Below are 19,171 nucleotides of genomic sequence, written 5' to 3'. Positions count from 1 at the left end.
CAACCTGATTTGGACCCGAATTGCCACCCCTAACTGCAAGCGTGAAGGATTGATTTCATGATAATTTAGAGTTGCGGGATGAGGGAAAAAAACAGGGTGCAAATCAATAACAAAAAAAAATATAAAGTAAATAAATAAAAGGATAAGAGGAAAATGCTTGAATTGACGCTTAAAATGAATTTCGGTCTAGAAAAGCCACACTGCTTCGCAGGACGGGGTAGTTTAAAAGAATAAAGCGAAAGGAACATGGCGGGTGCGATCATACCAGCACTAATGCACCGGATCCCATCAGAACTCCGAAGTTAAGCGTGCTTGGGCGAGAGTAGTACTAGGATGGGTGACCCCCTGGGAAGTCCTCGTGTTGCACCCCTCTCTTTTTTGTTTCGAAATCCAAATTTCCTATTCGTTCTTTATCCTGTAGTAATTTAGCTCCGTCGGAACGATTGCTTAATATTTTGCTTCTTGTCGAAGCGTGAAGGAGGATCTGAAGGCGCGAGACAAATCAGGAACGGTACGGCTCGATCAAAGCCCGGATCGTCGCTCAAATTTGTCGGCGCAAATGTATCACCGCAACTAGGGGTGGCAATTTTCGACACGACACGAACCTAACACGAAATTAATGGGTTTGGGTTGAGGTTTCGGGAATTCGGGTCAGAATCGGGTTGGACCCGATGAACCCGAAAAGAAAACCGGTCGATTTCGGGTCAACCCGTGGTGACCTGATATGACCCGATATGACCCGTTTACGAATTAAAAATAATTTAATAAACATAAAAATAATTTTATCTAACTAAACTAAGTTATTCTTTTTTTCAAAGGCATTAATTACTTAATCCTAAACGAATTTATTTAATTTGTGTGAAGTTGAAATTATTATACTTGGACAAATAATATATTATATTATTTTTCACTTTTGTATTGTTTTAATTTATTTTATATTTTGCTTGGGATAAAACACTTTTACAGTGTTTAATTTATTTTAGATTTGATTTGGAATCATTTATTTAAATTTTTATTACTTGATTATGTAATTAGTTTTGTGAGAAATTGATTTTATTAGAAATTACAGTGATAAATTAATAAATTAAAATTAAGTTTCGGGTCATTTCGGGTCGACCCGCCGCCCCGTAAACCTGAAATTTTCGGGTTCGGGTCAGCATACCTGACCCGTCACGGGTTGGCGGGTCGGGGTTCGGGTCAACAGATTTTCTGGCGGGTCTGTTGACCCGAACCCGACCCGCCAACCTGATTTGGACCCGAATTGCCACCCCTAACTGCAAGCGTGAAGGATTGATTTCATGATAATTTAGAGTTGCGGGATGAGGGAAAAAAACAGGGTGCAAATCAATAACAAAAAAAAATATAAAGTAAATAAATAAAAGGATAAGAGGAAAATGCTTGAATTGACGCTTAAAATGAATTTCGGTCTAGAAAAGCCACACTGCTTCGCAGGACGGGGTAGTTTAAAAGAATAAAGCGAAAGGAACATGGCGGGTGCGATCATACCAGCACTAATGCACCGGATCCCATCAGAACTTCGAAGTTAAGCGTGCTTGGGCGAGAGTAGTACTAGGATGGGTGACCCCCTGGGAAGTCCTCGTGTTGCACCCCTCTCTTTTTTGTTTCGAAATCCAAATTTCCTATTCGTTCTTTATCCTGTAGTAATTTAGCTCCGTCGGAACGATTGCTTAATATTTTGCTTCTTGTCGAAGCGTGAAGGAGGATCTGAAGGCGCGAGACAAATCAGGAACGGTACGGCTCGATCAAAGCCCGGATCGTCGCTCAAATTTGTCGGCGCAAATGTATCACCGCAACTAGGGGTGGCAATTTTCGACACGACACGAACCTAACACGAAATTAATGGGTTTGGGTTGAGGTTTCGGGAATTCGGGTCAGAATCGGGTTGGACCCGATGAACCCGAAAAGAAAACCGGTCGATTTCGGGTCAACCCGTGGTGACCTGATATGACCCGATATGACCCGTTTACGAATTAAAAATAATTTAATAAACATAAAAATAATTTTATCTAACTAAACTAAGTTATTCTTTTTTTCAAAGGCATTAATTACTTAATCCTAAACGAATTTATTTAATTTGTGTGAAGTTGAAATTATTATACTTGGACAAATAATATATTATATTATTTTTCACTTTTGTATTGTTTTAATTTATTTTATATTTTGCTTGGGATAAAACACTTTTACGGTGTTTAATTTATTTTAGATTTGATTTGGAATCATTTATTTAAATTTTTATTACTTGATTATGTAATTAGTTTTGTGAGAAATTGATTTTATTAGAAATTACAGTGATAAATTAATAAATTAAAATTAAGTTTCGGGTCATTTCGGGTCGACCCGCCGCCCCGTAAACCTGAAATTTTCGGGTTCGGGTCAGCATACCTGACCCGTCACGGGTTGGCGGGTCGGGGTTCGGGTCAACAGATTTTCTGGCGGGTCTGTTGACCCGAACCCGACCCGCCAACCTGATTTGGACCCGAATTGCCACCCCTAACTGCAAGCGTGAAGGATTGATTTCATGATAATTTAGAGTTGCGGGATGAGGGAAAAAAACAGGGTGCAAATCAATAACAAAAAAAAATATAAAGTAAATAAATAAAAGGATAAGAGGAAAATGCTTGAATTGACGCTTAAAATGAATTTCGGTCTAGAAAAGCCACACTGCTTCGCAGGACGGGGTAGTTTAAAAGAATAAAGCGAAAGGAACATGGCGGGTGCGATCATACCAGCACTAATGCACCGGATCCCATCAGAACTCCGAAGTTAAGCGTGCTTGGGCGAGAGTAGTACTAGGATGGGTGACCCCCTGGGAAGTCCTCGTGTTGCACCCCTCTCTTTTTTGTTTCGAAATCCAAATTTCCTATTCGTTCTTTATCCTGTAGTAATTTAGCTCCGTCGGAACGATTGCTTAATATTTTGCTTCTTGTCGAAGCGTGAAGGAGGATCTGAAGGCGCGAGACAAATCAGGAACGGTACGGCTCGATCAAAGCCCGGATCGTCGCTCAAATTTGTCGGCGCAAATGTATCACCGCAACTAGGGGTGGCAATTTTCGACACGACACGAACCTAACACGAAATTAATGGGTTTGGGTTGAGGTTTCGGGAATTCGGGTCAGAATCGGGTTGGACCCGATGAACCCGAAAAGAAAACCGGTCGATTTCGGGTCAACCCGTGGTGACCTGATATGACCCGATATGACCCGTTTACGAATTAAAAATAATTTAATAAACATAAAAATAATTTTATCTAACTAAACTAAGTTATTCTTTTTTTCAAAGGCATTAATTACTTAATCCTAAACGAATTTATTTAATTTGTGTGAAGTTGAAATTATTATACTTGGACAAATAATATATTATATTATTTTTCACTTTTGTATTGTTTTAATTTATTTTATATTTTGCTTGGGATAAAACACTTTTACGGTGTTTAATTTATTTTAGATTTGATTTGGAATCATTTATTTAAATTTTTATTACTTGATTATGTAATTAGTTTTGTGAGAAATTGATTTTATTAGAAATTACAGTGATAAATTAATAAATTAAAATTAAGTTTCGGGTCATTTCGGGTCGACCCGCCGCCCCGTAAACCTGAAATTTTCGGGTTCGGGTCAGCATACCTGACCCGTCACGGGTTGGCGGGTCGGGGTTCGGGTCAACAGATTTTCTGGCGGGTCTGTTGACCCGAACCCGACCCGCCAACCTGATTTGGACCCGAATTGCCACCCCTAACTGCAAGCGTGAAGGATTGATTTCATGATAATTTAGAGTTGCGGGATGAGGGAAAAAAACAGGGTGCAAATCAATAACAAAAAAAAATATAAAGTAAATAAATAAAAGGATAAGAGGAAAATGCTTGAATTGACGCTTAAAATGAATTTCGGTCTAGAAAAGCCACACTGCTTCGCAGGACGGGGTAGTTTAAAAGAATAAAGCGAAAGGAACATGGCGGGTGCGATCATACCAGCACTAATGCACCGGATCCCATCAGAACTTCGAAGTTAAGCGTGCTTGGGCGAGAGTAGTACTAGGATGGGTGACCCCCTGGGAAGTCCTCGTGTTGCACCCCTCTCTTTTTTGTTTCGAAATCCAAATTTCCTATTCGTTCTTTATCCTGTAGTAATTTAGCTCCGTCGGAACGATTGCTTAATATTTTGCTTCTTGTCGAAGCGTGAAGGAGGATCTGAAGGCGCGAGACAAATCAGGAACGGTACGGCTCGATCAAAGCCCGGATCGTCGCTCAAATTTGTCGGCGCAAATGTATCACCGCAACTAGGGGTGGCAATTTTCGACACGACCTGAAAACACGACACGAACCTAACACGAAATTAATGGGTTTGGGTTGAGGTTTCGGGAATTCGGGTCAGAATCGGGTTGGACCCGATGAACCCGAAAAGAAAACCGGTCGATTTCGGGTCAACCCGTGGTGACCTGATATGACCCGTTTACGAATTAAAAATAATTTAATAAACATAAAAATAATTTTATCTAACTAAACTAAGTTATTCTTTTTTTCAAAGGCATTAATTACTTAATCCTAAACGAATTTATTTAATTTGTGTGAAGTTGAAATTATTATACTTGGACAAATAATATATTATATTATTTTTCACTTTTGTATTGTTTTAATTTATTTTATATTTTGCTTGGGATAAAACACTTTTACGGTGTTTAATTTATTTTAGATTTGATTTGGAATCATTTATTTAAATTTTTATTACTTGATTATGTAATTAGTTTTGTGAGAAATTGATTTTATTAGAAATTACAGTGATAAATTAATAAATTAAAATTAAGTTTCGGGTCATTTCGGGTCGACCCGCCGCCCCGTAAACCTGAAATTTTCGGGTTCGGGTCAGCATACCTGACCCGTCACGGGTTGGCGGGTCGGGGTTCGGGTCAACAGATTTTCTGGCGGGTCTGTTGACCCGAACCCGACCCGCCAACCTGATTTGGACCCGAATTGCCACCCCTAACTGCAAGCGTGAAGGATTGATTTCATGATAATTTAGAGTTGCGGGATGAGGGAAAAAAACAGGGTGCAAATCAATAACAAAAAAAAATATAAAGTAAATAAATAAAAGGATAAGAGGAAAATGCTTGAATTGACGCTTAAAATGAATTTCGGTCTAGAAAAGCCACACTGCTTCGCAGGACGGGGTAGTTTAAAAGAATAAAGCGAAAGGAACATGGCGGGTGCGATCATACCAGCACTAATGCACCGGATCCAATCAGAACTCCGAAGTTAAGCGTGCTTGGGCGAGAGTAGTACTAGGATGGGTGACCCCCTGGGAAGTCCTCGTGTTGCACCCCTCTCTTTTTTGTTTCGAAATCCAAATTTCCTATTCGTTCTTTATCCTGTAGTAATTTAGCTCCGTCGGAACGATTGCTTAATATTTTGCTTCTTGTCGAAGCGTGAAGGAGGATCTGAAGGCGCGAGACAAATCAGGAACGGTACGGCTCGATCAAAGCCCGGATCGTCGCTCAAATTTGTCGGCGCAAATGTATCACCGCAACTAGGGGTGGCAATTTTCGACACGACCTGAAAACACGACACGAACCTAACACGAAATTAATGGGTTTGGGTTGAGGTTTCGGGAATTCGGGTCAGAATCGGGTTGGACCCGATGAACCCGAAAAGAAAACCGGTCGATTTCGGGTCAACCCGTGGTGACCTGATATGACCCGATATGACCCGTTTACGAATTAAAAATAATTTAATAAACATAAAAATAATTTTATCTAACTAAACTAAGTTATTCTTTTTTTCAAAGGCATTAATTACTTAATCCTAAACGAATTTATTTAATTTGTGTGAAGTTGAAATTATTATACTTGGACAAATAATATATTATATTATTTTTCACTTTTGTATTGTTTTAATTTATTTTATATTTTGCTTGGGATAAAACACTTTTACGGTGTTTAATTTATTTTAGATTTGATTTGGAATCATTTATTTAAATTTTTATTACTTGATTATGTAATTAGTTTTGTGAGAAATTGATTTTATTAGAAATTACAGTGATAAATTAATAAATTAAAATTAAGTTTCGGGTCATTTCGGGTCGACCCGCCGCCCCGTAAACCTGAAATTTTCGGGTTCGGGTCAGCATACCTGACCCGTCACGGGTTGGCGGGTCGGGGTTCGGGTCAACAGATTTTCTGGCGGGTCTGTTGACCCGAACCCGACCCGCCAACCTGATTTGGACCCGAATTGCCACCCCTAACTGCAAGCGTGAAGGATTGATTTCATGATAATTTAGAGTTGCGGGATGAGGGAAAAAAACAGGGTGCAAATCAATAACAAAAAAAAATATAAAGTAAATAAATAAAAGGATAAGAGGAAAATGCTTGAATTGACGCTTAAAATGAATTTCGGTCTAGAAAAGACACACTGCTTTGCAGGACGGGGTAGTTTAAAAGAATAAAGCGAAAGGAACATGGCGGGTGCGATCATACCAGCACTAATGCACCGGATCCCATCAGAACTTCGAAGTTAAGCGTGCTTGGGCGAGAGTAGTACTAGGATGGGTGACCCCCTGGGAAGTCCTCGTGTTGCACCCCTCTCTTTTTTGTTTCGAAATCCAAATTTCCTATTCGTTCTTTATCCTGTAGTAATTTAGCTCCGTCGGAACGATTGCTTAATATTTTGCTTCTTGTCGAAGCGTGAAGGAGGATCTGAAGGCGCGAGACAAATCAGGAACGGTACGGCTCGATCAAAGCCCGGATCGTCGCTCAAATTTGTCGGCGCAAATGTATCACCGCAACTAGGGGTGGCAATTTTCGACACGACACGAACCTAACACGAAATTAATGGGTTTGGGTTGAGGTTTCGGGAATTCGGGTCAGAATCGGGTTGGACCCGATGAACCCGAAAAGAAAACCGGTCGATTTCGGGTCAACCCGTGGTGACCTGATATGACCCGATATGACCCGTTTACGAATTAAAAATAATTTAATAAACATAAAAATAATTTTATCTAACTAAACTAAGTTATTCTTTTTTTCAAAGGCATTAATTACTTAATCCTAAACGAATTTATTTAATTTGTGTGAAGTTGAAATTATTATACTTGGACAAATAATATATTATATTATTTTTCACTTTTGTATTGTTTTAATTTATTTTATATTTTGCTTGGGATAAAACACTTTTACGGTGTTTAATTTATTTTAGATTTGATTTGGAATCATTTATTTAAATTTTTATTACTTGATTATGTAATTAGTTTTGTGAGAAATTGATTTTATTAGAAATTACAGTGATAAATTAATAAATTAAAATTAAGTTTCGGGTCATTTCGGGTCGACCCGCCGCCCCGTAAACCTGAAATTTTCGGGTTCGGGTCAGCATACCTGACCCGTCACGGGTTGGCGGGTCGGGGTTCGGGTCAACAGATTTTCTGGCGGGTCTGTTGACCCGAACCCGACCCGCCAACCTGATTTGGACCCGAATTGCCACCCCTAACTGCAAGCGTGAAGGATTGATTTCATGATAATTTAGAGTTGCGGGATGAGGGAAAAAAACAGGGTGCAAATCAATAACAAAAAAAAATATAAAGTAAATAAATAAAAGGATAAGACGAAAATGCTTGAATTGACGCTTAAAATGAATTTCGGTCTAGAAAAGCCACACTGCTTCGCAGGACGGGGTAGTTTAAAAGAATAAAGCGAAAGGAACATGGCGGGTGCGATCATACCAGCACTAATGCACCGGATCCCATCAGAACTCCGAAGTTAAGCGTGCTTGGGCGAGAGTAGTACTAGGATGGGTGACCCCCTGGGAAGTCCTCGTGTTGCACCCCTCTCTTTTTTGTTTCGAAATCCAAATTTCCTATTCGTTCTTTATCCTGTAGTAATTTAGCTCCGTCGGAACGATTGCTTAATATTTTGCTTCTTGTCGAAGCGTGAAGGAGGATCTGAAGGCGCGAGACAAATCAGGAACGGTACGGCTCGATCAAAGCCCGGATCGTCGCTCAAATTTGTCGGCGCAAATGTATCACCGCAACTAGGGGTGGCAATTTTCGACACGACACGAACCTAACACGAAATTAATGGGTTTGGGTTGAGGTTTCGGGAATTCGGGTCAGAATCGGGTTGGACCCGATGAACCCGAAAAGAAAACCGGTCGATTTCGGGTCAACCCGTGGTGACCTGATATGACCCGATATGACCCGTTTACGAATTAAAAATAATTTAATAAACATAAAAATAATTTTATCTAACTAAACTAAGTTATTCTTTTTTTCAAAGGCATTAATTACTTAATCCTAAACGAATTTATTTAATTTGTGTGAAGTTGAAATTATTATACTTGGACAAATAATATATTATATTATTTTTCACTTTTGTATTGTTTTAATTTATTTTATATTTTGCTTGGGATAAAACACTTTTACAGTGTTTAATTTATTTTAGATTTGATTTGGAATCATTTATTTAAATTTTTATTACTTGATTATGTAATTAGTTTTGTGAGAAATTGATTTTATTAGAAATTACAGTGATAAATTAATAAATTAAAATTAAGTTTCGGGTCATTTCGGGTCGACCCGCCGCCCCGTAAACCTGAAATTTTCGGGTTCGGGTCAGCATACCTGACCCGTCACGGGTTGGCGGGTCGGGGTTCGGGTCAACAGATTTTCTGGCGGGTCTGTTGACCCGAACCCGACCCGCCAACCTGATTTGGACCCGAATTGCCACCCCTAACTGCAAGCGTGAAGGATTGATTTCATGATAATTTAGAGTTGCGGGATGAGGGAAAAAAACAGGGTGCAAATCAATAACAAAAAAAAATATAAAGTAAATAAATAAAAGGATAAGAGGAAAATGCTTGAATTGACGCTTAAAATGAATTTCGGTCTAGAAAAGCCACACTGCTTCGCAGGACGGGGTAGTTTAAAAGAATAAAGCGAAAGGAACATGGCGGGTGCGATCATACCAGCACTAATGCACCGGATCCCATCAGAACTCCGAAGTTAAGCGTGCTTGGGCGAGAGTAGTACTAGGATGGGTGACCCCCTGGGAAGTCCTCGTGTTGCACCCCTCTCTTTTTTGTTTCGAAATCCAAATTTCCTATTCGTTCTTTATCCTGTAGTAATTTAGCTCCGTCGGAACGATTGCTTAATATTTTGCTTCTTGTCGAAGCGTGAAGGAGGATCTGAAGGCGCGAGACAAATCAGGAACGGTACGGCTCGATCAAAGCCCGGATCGTCGCTCAAATTTGTCGGCGCAAATGTATCACCGCAACTAGGGGTGGCAATTTTCGACACGACACGAACCTAACACGAAATTAATGGGTTTGGGTTGAGGTTTCGGGAATTCGGGTCAGAATCGGGTTGGACCCGATGAACCCGAAAAGAAAACCGGTCGATTTCGGGTCAACCCGTGGTGACCTGATATGACCCGATATGACCCGTTTACGAATTAAAAATAATTTAATAAACATAAAAATAATTTTATCTAACTAAACTAAGTTATTCTTTTTTTCAAAGGCATTAATTACTTAATCCTAAACGAATTTATTTAATTTGTGTGAAGTTGAAATTATTATACTTGGACAAATAATATATTATATTATTTTTCACTTTTGTATTGTTTTAATTTATTTTATATTTTGCTTGGGATAAAACACTTTTACAGTGTTTAATTTATTTTAGATTTGATTTGGAATCATTTATTTAAATTTTTATTACTTGATTATGTAATTAGTTTTGTGAGAAATTGATTTTATTAGAAATTACAGTGATAAATTAATAAATTAAAATTAAGTTTCGGGTCATTTCGGGTCGACCCGCCGCCCCGTAAACCTGAAATTTTCGGGTTCGGGTCAGCATACCTGACCCGTCACGGGTTGGCGGGTCGGGGTTCGGGTCAACAGATTTTCTGGCGGGTCTGTTGACCCGAACCCGACCCGCCAACCTGATTTGGACCCGAATTGCCACCCCTAACTGCAAGCGTGAAGGATTGATTTCATGATAATTTAGAGTTGCGGGATGAGGGAAAAAAACAGGGTGCAAATCAATAACAAAAAAAAATATAAAGTAAATAAATAAAAGGATAAGAGGAAAATGCTTGAATTGACGCTTAAAATGAATTTCGGTCTAGAAAAGCCACACTGCTTCGCAGGACGGGGTAGTTTAAAAGAATAAAGCGAAAGGAACATGGCGGGTGCGATCATACCAGCACTAATGCACCGGATCCCATCAGAACTTCGAAGTTAAGCGTGCTTGGGCGAGAGTAGTACTAGGATGGGTGACCCCCTGGGAAGTCCTCGTGTTGCACCCCTCTCTTTTTTGTTTCGAAATCCAAATTTCCTATTCGTTCTTTATCCTGTAGTAATTTAGCTCCGTCGGAACGATTGCTTAATATTTTGCTTCTTGTCGAAGCGTGAAGGAGGATCTGAAGGCGCGAGACAAATCAGGAACGGTACGGCTCGATCAAAGCCCGGATCGTCGCTCAAATTTGTCGGCGCAAATGTATCACCGCAACTAGGGGTGGCAATTTTCGACACGACCTGAAAACACGACACGAACCTAACACGAAATTAATGGGTTTGGGTTGAGGTTTCGGGAATTCGGGTCAGAATCGGGTTGGACCCGATGAACCCGAAAAGAAAACCGGTCGATTTCGGGTCAACCCGTGGTGACCTGATATGACCCGTTTACGAATTAAAAATAATTTAATAAACATAAAAATAATTTTATCTAACTAAACTAAGTTATTCTTTTTTTCAAAGGCATTAATTACTTAATCCTAAACGAATTTATTTAATTTGTGTGAAGTTGAAATTATTATACTTGGACAAATAATATATTATATTATTTTTCACTTTTGTATTGTTTTAATTTATTTTATATTTTGCTTGGGATAAAACACTTTTACGGTGTTTAATTTATTTTAGATTTGATTTGGAATCATTTATTTAAATTTTTATTACTTGATTATGTAATTAGTTTTGTGAGAAATTGATTTTATTAGAAATTACAGTGATAAATTAATAAATTAAAATTAAGTTTCGGGTCATTTCGGGTCGACCCGCCGCCCCGTAAACCTGAAATTTTCGGGTTCGGGTCAGCATACCTGACCCGTCACGGGTTGGCGGGTCGGGGTTCGGGTCAACAGATTTTCTGGCGGGTCTGTTGACCCGAACCCGACCCGCCAACCTGATTTGGACCCGAATTGCCACCCCTAACTGCAAAAGGATAAGAGGAAAATGCTTGAATTGACGCTTAAAATGAATTTCGGTCTAGAAAAGCCACACTGCTTCGCAGGACGGGGTAGTTTAAAAGAATAAAGCGAAAGGAACATGGCGGGTGCGATCATACCAGCACTAATGCACCGGATCCCATCAGAACTCCGAAGTTAAGCGTGCTTGGGCGAGAGTAGTACTAGGATGGGTGACCCCCTGGGAAGTCCTCGTGTTGCACCCCTCTCTTTTTTGTTTCGAAATCCAAATTTCCTATTCGTTCTTTATCCTGTAGTAATTTAGCTCCGTCGGAACGATTGCTTAATATTTTGCTTCTTGTCGAAGCGTGAAGGAGGATCTGAAGGCGCGAGACAAATCAGGAACGGTACGGCTCGATCAAAGCCCGGATCGTCGCTCAAATTTGTCGGCGCAAATGTATCACCGCAACTAGGGGTGGCAATTTTCGACACGACACGAACCTAACACGAAATTAATGGGTTTGGGTTGAGGTTTCGGGAATTCGGGTCAGAATCGGGTTGGACCCGATGAACCCGAAAAGAAAACCGGTCGATTTCGGGTCAACCCGTGGTGACCTGATATGACCCGTTTACGAATTAAAAATAATTTAATAAACATAAAAATAATTTTATCTAACTAAACTAAGTTATTCTTTTTTTCAAAGGCATTAATTACTTAATCCTAAACGAATTTATTTAATTTGTGTGAAGTTGAAATTATTATACTTGGACAAATAATATATTATATTATTTTTCACTTTTGTATTGTTTTAATTTATTTTATATTTTGCTTGGGATAAAACACTTTTACGGTGTTTAATTTATTTTAGATTTGATTTGGAATCATTTATTTAAATTTTTATTACTTGATTATGTAATTAGTTTTGTGAGAAATTGATTTTATTAGAAATTACAGTGATAAATTAATAAATTAAAATTAAGTTTCGGGTCATTTCGGGTCGACCCGCCGCCCCGTAAACCTGAAATTTTCGGGTTCGGGTCAGCATACCTGACCCGTCACGGGTTGGCGGGTCGGGGTTCGGGTCAACAGATTTTCTGGCGGGTCTGTTGACCCGAACCCGACCCGCCAACCTGATTTGGACCCGAATTGCCACCCCTAACTGCAAGCGTGAAGGATTGATTTCATGATAATTTAGAGTTGCGGGATGAGGGAAAAAAACAGGGTGCAAATCAATAACAAAAAAAAATATAAAGTAAATAAATAAAAGGATAAGAGGAAAATGCTTGAATTGACGCTTAAAATGAATTTCGGTCTAGAAAAGCCACACTGCTTCGCAGGACGGGGTAGTTTAAAAGAATAAAGCGAAAGGAACATGGCGGGTGCGATCATACCAGCACTAATGCACCGGATCCCATCAGAACTCCGAAGTTAAGCGTGCTTGGGCGAGAGTAGTACTAGGATGGGTGACCCCCTGGGAAGTCCTCGTGTTGCACCCCTCTCTTTTTTGTTTCGAAATCCAAATTTCCTATTCGTTCTTTATCCTGTAGTAATTTAGCTCCGTCGGAACGATTGCTTAATATTTTGCTTCTTGTCGAAGCGTGAAGGAGGATCTGAAGGCGCGAGACAAATCAGGAACGGTACGGCTCGATCAAAGCCCGGATCGTCGCTCAAATTTGTCGGCGCAAATGTATCACCGCAACTAGGGGTGGCAATTTTCGACACGACACGAACCTAACACGAAATTAATGGGTTTGGGTTGAGGTTTCGGGAATTCGGGTCAGAATCGGGTTGGACCCGATGAACCCGAAAAGAAAACCGGTCGATTTCGGGTCAACCCGTGGTGACCTGATATGACCCGATATGACCCGTTTACGAATTAAAAATAATTTAATAAACATAAAAATAATTTTATCTAACTAAACTAAGTTATTCTTTTTTTCAAAGGCATTAATTACTTAATCCTAAACGAATTTATTTAATTTGTGTGAAGTTGAAATTATTATACTTGGACAAATAATATATTATATTATTTTTCACTTTTGTATTGTTTTAATTTATTTTATATTTTGCTTGGGATAAAACACTTTTACGGTGTTTAATTTATTTTAGATTTGATTTGGAATCATTTATTTAAATTTTTATTACTTGATTATGTAATTAGTTTTGTGAGAAATTGATTTTATTAGAAATTACAGTGATAAATTAATAAATTAAAATTAAGTTTCGGGTCATTTCGGGTCGACCCGCCGCCCCGTAAACCTGAAATTTTCGGGTTCGGGTCAGCATACCTGACCCGTCACGGGTTGGCGGGTCGGGGTTCGGGTCAACAGATTTTCTGGCGGGTCTGTTGACCCGAACCCGACCCGCCAACCTGATTTGGACCCGAATTGCCACCCCTAACTGCAAGCGTGAAGGATTGATTTCATGATAATTTAGAGTTGCGGGATGAGGGAAAAAAACAGGGTGCAAATCAATAACAAAAAAAAATATAAAGTAAATAAATAAAAGGATAAGAGGAAAATGCTTGAATTGACGCTTAAAATGAATTTCGGTCTAGAAAAGCCACACTGCTTCGCAGGACGGGGTAGTTTAAAAGAATAAAGCGAAAGGAACATGGCGGGTGCGATCATACCAGCACTAATGCACCGGATCCCATCAGAACTCCGAAGTTAAGCGTGCTTGGGCGAGAGTAGTACTAGGATGGGTGACCCCCTGGGAAATCCTCGTGTTGCACCCCTCTCTTTTTTGTTTCGAAATCCAAATTTCCTATTCGTTCTTTATCCTGTAGTAATTTAGCTCCGTCGGAACGATTGCTTAATATTTTGCTTCTTGTCGAAGCGTGAAGGAGGATCTGAAGGCGCGAGACAAATCAGGAACGGTACGGCTCGATCAAAGCCCGGATCGTCGCTCAAATTTGTCGGCGCAAATGTATCACCGCAACTAGGGGTGGCAATTTTCGACACGACACGAACCTAACACGAAATTAATGGGTTTGGGTTGAGGTTTCGGGAATTCGGGTCAGAATCGGGTTGGACCCGATGAACCCGAAAAGAAAACCGGTCGATTTCGGGTCAACCCGTGGTGACCTGATATGACCCGATATGACCCGTTTACGAATTAAAAATAATTTAATAAACATAAAAATAATTTTATCTAACTAAACTAAGTTATTCTTTTTTTCAAAGGCATTAATTACTTAATCCTAAACGAATTTATTTAATTTGTGTGAAGTTGAAATTATTATACTTGGACAAATAATATATTATATTATTTTTCACTTTTGTATTGTTTTAATTTATTTTATATTTTGCTTGGGATAAAACACTTTTACGGTGTTTAATTTATTTTAGATTTGATTTGGAATCATTTATTTAAATTTTTATTACTTGATTATGTAATTAGTTTTGTGAGAAATTGATTTTATTAGAAATTACAGTGATAAATTAATAAATTAAAATTAAGTTTCGGGTCATTTCGGGTCGACCCGCCGCCCCGTAAACCTGAAATTTTCGGGTTCGGGTCAGCATACCTGACCCGTCACGGGTTGGCGGGTCGGGGTTCGGGTCAACAGATTTTCTGGCGGGTCTGTTGACCCGAACCCGACCCGCCAACCTGATTTGGACCCGAATTGCCACCCCTAACTGCAAGCGTGAAGGATTGATTTCATGATAATTTAGAGTTGCGGGATGAGGGAAAAAAACAGGGTGCAAATCAATAACAAAAAAAAATATAAAGTAAATAAATAAAAGGATAAGAGGAAAATGCTTGAATTGACGCTTAAAATGAATTTCGGTCTAGAAAAGCCACACTGCTTCGCAGGACGGGGTAGTTTAAAAGAATAAAGCGAAAGGAACATGGCGGGTGCGATCATACCAGCACTAATGCACCGGATCCCATCAGAACTCCGAAGTTAAGCGTGCTTGGGCGAGAGTAGTACTAGGATGGGTGACCCCCTGGGAAGTCCTCGTGTTGCACCCCTCTCTTTTTTGTTTCGAAATCCAAATTTCCTATTCGTTCTTTATCCTGTAGTAATTTAGCTCCGTCGGAACGATTGCTTAATATTTTGCTTCTTGTCGAAGCGTGAAGGAGGATCTGAAGGCGCGAGACAAATCAGGAACGGTACGGCTCGATCAAAGCCCGGATCGTCGCTCAAATTTGTCGGCGCAAATGTATCACCGCAACTAGGGGTGGCAATTTTCGACACGACACGAACCTAACACGAAATTAATGGGTTTGGGTTGAGGTTTCGGGAATTCGGGTCAGAATCGGGTTGGACCCGATGAACCCGAAAAGAAAACCGGTCGATTTCGGGTCAACCCGTGGTGACCTGATATGACCCGATATGACCCGTTTACGAATTAAAAATAATTTAATAAACATAAAAATAATTTTATCTAACTAAACTAAGTTATTCTTTTTTTCAAAGGCATTAATTACTTAATCCTAAACGAATTTATTTAATTTGTGTGAAGTTGAAATTATTATACTTGGACAAATAATATATTATATTATTTTTCACTTTTGTATTGTTTTAATTTATTTTATATTTTGCTTGGGATAAAACACTTTTACGGTGTTTAATTTATTTTAGATTTGATTTGGAATCATTTATTTAAATTTTTATTACTTGATTATGTAATTAGTTTTGTGAGAAATTGATTTTATTAGAAATTACAGTGATAAATTAATAAATTAAAATTAAGTTTCGGGTCATTTCGGGTCGACCCGCCGCCCCGTAAACCTGAAATTTTCGGGTTCGGGTCAGCATACCTGACCCGTCACGGGTTGGCGGGTCGGGGTTCGGGTCAACAGATTTTCTGGCGGGTCTGTTGACCCGAACCCGACCCGCCAACCTGATTTGGACCCGAATTGCCACCCCTAACTGCAAGCGTGAAGGATTGATTTCATGATAATTTAGAGTTGCGGGATGAGGGAAAAAAACAGGGTGCAAATCAATAACAAAAAAAAATATAAAGTAAATAAATAAAAGGATAAGAGGAAAATGCTTGAATTGACGCTTAAAATGAATTTCGGTCTAGAAAAGCCACACTGCTTCGCAGGACGGGGTAGTTTAAAAGAATAAAGCGAAAGGAACATGGCGGGTGCGATCATACCAGCACTAATGCACCGGATCCCATCAGAACTCCGAAGTTAAGCGTGCTTGGGCGAGAGTAGTACTAGGATGGGTGACCCCCTGGGAAATCCTCGTGTTGCACCCCTCTCTTTTTTGTTTCGAAATCCAAATTTCCTATTCGTTCTTTATCCTGTAGTAATTTAGCTCCGTCGGAACGATTGCTTAATATTTTGCTTCTTGTCGAAGCGTGAAGGAGGATCTGAAGGCGCGAGACAAATCAGGAACGGTACGGCTCGATCAAAGCCCGGATCGTCGCTCAAATTTGTCGGCGCAAATGTATCACCGCAACTAGGGGTGGCAATTTTCGACACGACACGAACCTAACACGAAATTAATGGGTTTGGGTTGAGGTTTCGGGAATTCGGGTCAGAATCGGGTTGGACCCGATGAACCCGAAAAGAAAACCGGTCGATTTCGGGTCAACCCGTGGTGACCTGATATGACCCGATATGACCCGTTTACGAATTAAAAATAATTTAATAAACATAAAAATAATTTTATCTAACTAAACTAAGTTATTCTTTTTTTCAAAGGCATTAATTACTTAATCCTAAACGAATTTATTTAATTTGTGTGAAGTTGAAATTATTATACTTGGACAAATAATATATTATATTATTTTTCACTTTTGTATTGTTTTAATTTATTTTATATTTTGCTTGGGATAAAACACTTTTACGGTGTTTAATTTATTTTAGATTTGATTTGGAATCATTTATTTAAATTTTTATTACTTGATTATGTAATTAGTTTTGTGAGAAATTGATTTTATTAGAAATTACAGTGATAAATTAATAAATTAAAATTAAGTTTCGGGTCATTTCGGGTCGACCCGCCGCCCCGTAAACCTGAAATTTTCGGGTTCGGGTCAGCATACCTGACCCGTCACGGGTTGGCGGGTCGGGGTTCGGGTCAACAGATTTTCTGGCGGGTCTGTTGACCCGAACCCGACCCGCCAACCTGATTTGGACCCGAATTGCCACCCCTAACTGCAAGCGTGAAGGATTGATTTCATGATAATTTAGAGTTGCGGGATGAGGGAAAAAAACAGGGTGCAAATCAATAACAAAAAAAAATATAAAGTAAATAAATAAAAGGATAAGAGGAAAATGCTTGAATTGACGCTTAAAATGAATTTCGGTCTAGAAAAGCCACACTGCTTCGCAGGACGGGGTAGTTTAAAAGAATAAAGCGAAAGGAACATGGCGGGTGCGATCATACCAGCACTAATGCACCGGATCCCATCAGAACTCCGAAGTTAAGCGTGCTTGGGCGAGAGTAGTACTAGGATGGGTGACCCCCTGGGAAGTCCTCGTGTTGCACCCCTCTCTTTTTTGTTTCGAAATCCAAATTTCCTATTCGTTCTTTATCCTGTAGTAATTTAGCTCCGTCGGAACGATTGCTTAATATTTTGCTTCTTGTCGAAGCGTGAAGGAGGATCTGAAGGCGCGAGACAAATCAGGAACGGTACGGCTCGATCAAAGCCCGGATCGTCGCTCAAATTTGTCGGCGCAAATGTATCACCGCAACTAGGGGTGGCAATTTTCGACACGACACGAACCTAACACGAAATTAATGGGTTTGGGTTGAGGTTTCGGGAATTCGGGTCAGAATCGGGTTGGACCCGATGAACCCGAAAAGAAAACCGGTCGATTTCGGGTCAACCCGTGGTGACCTGATATGACCCGATATGACCCGTTTACGAATTAAAAATAATTTAATAAACATAAAAATAATTTTATCTAACTAAACTAAGTTATTCTTTTTTTCAAAGGCATTAATTACTTAATCCTAAACGAATTTATTTAATTTGTGTGAAGTTGAAATTATTATACTTGGACAAATAATATATTATATTATTTTTCACTTTTGTATTGTTTTAATTTATTTTATATTTTGCTTGGGATAAAACACTTTTACGGTGTTTAATTTATTTTAGATTTGATTTGGAATCATTTATTTAAATTTTTATTACTTGATTATGTAATTAGTTTTGTGAGAAATTGATTTTATTAGAAATTACAGTGATAAATTAATAAATTAAAATTAAGTTTCGGGTCATTTCGGGTCGACCCGCCGCCCCGTAAACCTGAAATTTTCGGGTTCGGGTCAGCATACCTGACCCGTCACGGGTTGGCGGGTCGGGGTTCGGGTCAACAGATTTTCTGGCGGGTCTGTTGACCCGAACCCGACCCGCCAACCTGATTTGGACCCGAATTGCCACCCCTAACTGCAAGCGTGAAGGATTGATTTCATGATAATTTAGAGTTGCGGGATGAGGGAAAAAAACAGGGTGCAAATCAATAACAAAAAAAAATATAAAGTAAATAAATAAAAGGATAAGAGGAAAATGCTTGAATTGACGCTTAAAATGAATTTCGGTCTAGAAAAGCCACACTGCTTCGCAGGACGGGGTAGTTTAAAAGAATAAAGCGAAAGGAACATGGCGGGTGCGATCATACCAGCACTAATGCACCGGATCCCATCAGAACTCCGAAGTTAAGCGTGCTTGGGCGAGAGTAGTACTAGGATGGGTGACCCCCTGGGAAGTCCTCGTGTTGCACCCCTCTCTTTTTTGTTTCGAAATCCAAATTTCCTATTCGTTCTTTATCCTGTAGTAATTTAGCTCCGTCGGAACGATTGCTTAATATTTTGCTTCTTGTCGAAGCGTGAAGGAGGATCTGAAGGCGCGAGACAAATCAGGAACGGTACGGCTCGATCAAAGCCCGGATCGTCGCTCAAATTTGTCGGCGCAAATGTATCACCGCAACTAGGGGTGGCAATTTTCGACACGACCTGAAAACACGACACGAACCTAACACGAAATTAATGGGTTTGGGTTG

At 39.6% G+C, this 19,171-nt stretch overlaps 16 non-coding genes across 16 annotated transcripts; all 16 read left to right on the top strand.

The window, feature by feature from the left end:
- Positions 1-251: 251 nt before the first annotated feature.
- LOC140028677 (5S ribosomal RNA) lies at positions 252-370 on the top strand. Its single transcript, XR_011832582.1, has one exon. It is a non-coding gene; the product is annotated as a 5S ribosomal RNA (ribosomal RNA).
- Positions 371-1,492: 1,122 nt separating this feature from the next.
- Positions 1,493-1,611, top strand: LOC140030800 (5S ribosomal RNA). Its single transcript, XR_011834719.1, has one exon. It is a non-coding gene; the product is annotated as a 5S ribosomal RNA (ribosomal RNA).
- Positions 1,612-2,733: 1,122 nt separating this feature from the next.
- Positions 2,734-2,852, top strand: LOC140028676 (5S ribosomal RNA). The gene has a single exon (XR_011832581.1). It is a non-coding gene; the product is annotated as a 5S ribosomal RNA (ribosomal RNA).
- Positions 2,853-3,974: 1,122 nt separating this feature from the next.
- LOC140030799 (5S ribosomal RNA) lies at positions 3,975-4,093 on the top strand. The gene has a single exon (XR_011834718.1). It is a non-coding gene; the product is annotated as a 5S ribosomal RNA (ribosomal RNA).
- A 1,125-nt stretch (positions 4,094-5,218) lies between these two features.
- Positions 5,219-5,337, top strand: LOC140031188 (5S ribosomal RNA). Its single transcript, XR_011835109.1, has one exon. It is a non-coding gene; the product is annotated as a 5S ribosomal RNA (ribosomal RNA).
- Positions 5,338-6,472: 1,135 nt separating this feature from the next.
- Positions 6,473-6,591, top strand: LOC140030798 (5S ribosomal RNA). Its single transcript, XR_011834717.1, has one exon. It is a non-coding gene; the product is annotated as a 5S ribosomal RNA (ribosomal RNA).
- A 1,122-nt stretch (positions 6,592-7,713) lies between these two features.
- On the top strand, positions 7,714-7,832 carry LOC140028675 (5S ribosomal RNA). Its single transcript, XR_011832580.1, has one exon. It is a non-coding gene; the product is annotated as a 5S ribosomal RNA (ribosomal RNA).
- A 1,122-nt stretch (positions 7,833-8,954) lies between these two features.
- On the top strand, positions 8,955-9,073 carry LOC140028674 (5S ribosomal RNA). Its single transcript, XR_011832579.1, has one exon. It is a non-coding gene; the product is annotated as a 5S ribosomal RNA (ribosomal RNA).
- Positions 9,074-10,195: 1,122 nt separating this feature from the next.
- Positions 10,196-10,314, top strand: LOC140030797 (5S ribosomal RNA). The gene has a single exon (XR_011834716.1). It is a non-coding gene; the product is annotated as a 5S ribosomal RNA (ribosomal RNA).
- A 1,026-nt stretch (positions 10,315-11,340) lies between these two features.
- Positions 11,341-11,459, top strand: LOC140028673 (5S ribosomal RNA). The gene has a single exon (XR_011832578.1). It is a non-coding gene; the product is annotated as a 5S ribosomal RNA (ribosomal RNA).
- Positions 11,460-12,571: 1,112 nt separating this feature from the next.
- On the top strand, positions 12,572-12,690 carry LOC140028671 (5S ribosomal RNA). The gene has a single exon (XR_011832576.1). It is a non-coding gene; the product is annotated as a 5S ribosomal RNA (ribosomal RNA).
- Positions 12,691-13,812: 1,122 nt separating this feature from the next.
- Positions 13,813-13,931, top strand: LOC140029829 (5S ribosomal RNA). The gene has a single exon (XR_011833744.1). It is a non-coding gene; the product is annotated as a 5S ribosomal RNA (ribosomal RNA).
- A 1,122-nt stretch (positions 13,932-15,053) lies between these two features.
- Positions 15,054-15,172, top strand: LOC140028670 (5S ribosomal RNA). Its single transcript, XR_011832575.1, has one exon. It is a non-coding gene; the product is annotated as a 5S ribosomal RNA (ribosomal RNA).
- A 1,122-nt stretch (positions 15,173-16,294) lies between these two features.
- LOC140029828 (5S ribosomal RNA) lies at positions 16,295-16,413 on the top strand. Its single transcript, XR_011833743.1, has one exon. It is a non-coding gene; the product is annotated as a 5S ribosomal RNA (ribosomal RNA).
- Positions 16,414-17,535: 1,122 nt separating this feature from the next.
- LOC140028669 (5S ribosomal RNA) lies at positions 17,536-17,654 on the top strand. Its single transcript, XR_011832574.1, has one exon. It is a non-coding gene; the product is annotated as a 5S ribosomal RNA (ribosomal RNA).
- Positions 17,655-18,776: 1,122 nt separating this feature from the next.
- Positions 18,777-18,895, top strand: LOC140028668 (5S ribosomal RNA). The gene has a single exon (XR_011832573.1). It is a non-coding gene; the product is annotated as a 5S ribosomal RNA (ribosomal RNA).
- The last annotated feature ends 276 nt before the right edge of the window (positions 18,896-19,171 follow it).

Source organism: Coffea arabica, chromosome 11e, assembly GCF_036785885.1.
Source record: "Coffea arabica cultivar ET-39 chromosome 11e, Coffea Arabica ET-39 HiFi, whole genome shotgun sequence".
In the NCBI taxonomy this organism is placed as follows: domain Eukaryota; kingdom Viridiplantae; phylum Streptophyta; class Magnoliopsida; order Gentianales; family Rubiaceae; genus Coffea; species Coffea arabica.
The sequence above is the reverse complement of the archived record's forward strand: the minus strand, read 5'-3'. Positions and strand labels throughout refer to the sequence as shown.